The 1,350-nt window shown below is 42.1% G+C and overlaps 1 pseudogene; it reads right to left on the bottom strand.

Moving 5' to 3' along the window:
• Nucleotides 1-595: 595 nt before the first annotated feature.
• LOC127116378 (uncharacterized) lies at nt 596-695 on the bottom strand (annotated as a pseudogene).
• Nucleotides 696-1,350: the final 655 nt, after the last annotated feature.

Raw genomic sequence — 1,350 nt, 5'->3', positions numbered from 1 at the left:
TGTAGAGACTAAGGTTTCTTTTTCTTCTATTTTCTTTCTTTCGTTGATTTGTATGCCACGCACTCGCTCTCAAGGCGAACCGCTCTATTTACGAACAACGATATCGAACTATATCTCCGAGTCTTACGACGAATTCGGGAATATCGTGCTGAAAACAATCTCCCTCCTATAGACCTTCCTGATCTCAAAGATTTTCCTTCTTTAACCGAGATGGCAGAACCAGCTCGTGCTCTTAGAGATTACGCCGCTCCATCGCAAGATGAACCGCATTCAAGTATTGCTCCGCCCGCAATCGAAGCAAACAACTTTGAACTTAAACCTTCGTTGTTGCAGGCTGTGCAACAGAACCAATTCTCTGGAAATCCTACCGAAGATCCAAACCTTCATTTATCCGTATTTGTCCAATACGCTGATACTGTTAAAGCTAATGGTGTCACTTCAGAGGCAATTCGACTTCGTCTTTTTCCTTTCTCATTAAGAGATAGCGCTAGAAGATGGCTTCAATCTCTTCCTTCCAACTCAGTCACCACATGGAACGAGTTGAAGAAAGTTTTTCTTGCCCGATATTTTCCGCCAAGCAAAACAGCTATGTTAAGAGCCCAGATAAACGGATTTAAACAGAAAGACAACGAGTCTCTTTTCGAAGCATGGGAAAGATACAAAGACATGATGAGACTTTGCCCACACCATGGTTTGGAAGACTGGTTAGTAATTCACACATTTTATAATGGTCTCTTATACAACACAAGGTTAACAATAGACGCCGCTGCAGGTGGTGCACTAATGAATAAACCTTATGCTGATGCTTACCAGCTTATCGAGAGCATGGCCCAAAACCACTATCAGTGGGGAACCGAACGAACGAATGTGGAAAAACCTCAACCGAAAACTGGCATGTACGAGATAAGTAACCTTGATCACGTTAATGCAAAAGTGGATGCTTTGGTCCAGAAGATTGAAAGTTTAAACGTATCGCCTATAGCAGCCGTGGTTGCTATAACTCAGAATTGCGAGGTCTGTGGAATCCAAGGCCACACTCCTGCGGAATGTCAACTCTTGACTGGAATCCAAACAGAGCAAGTAAACTATGCTCAAGGAAGCCCCTATTCGAATACCTATAACCCAAATTGGAAGAACCATCCAAACTTCTCATATAAGAGTAATAATGCTTTATACGCACCTGGACAGTCTCCAAATCAAGCCCCATCTATACCTCCGGGATATCAGAAACCGAATCCTAACAATAATACCCCTAGAAAATCCAACTTGGAAATCATGATGGAAAACTTTATAGCTTCCCAACAACAAACCAATAAAGATTTCTTAAACCAGAACATACACACTGGCGAA

Source organism: Lathyrus oleraceus, chromosome 1 (genome assembly GCF_024323335.1).
Source record: "Lathyrus oleraceus cultivar Zhongwan6 chromosome 1, CAAS_Psat_ZW6_1.0, whole genome shotgun sequence".
In the NCBI taxonomy this organism is placed as follows: domain Eukaryota; kingdom Viridiplantae; phylum Streptophyta; class Magnoliopsida; order Fabales; family Fabaceae; genus Lathyrus; species Lathyrus oleraceus.
The sequence above is the reverse complement of the archived record's forward strand: the minus strand, read 5'-3'. Positions and strand labels throughout refer to the sequence as shown.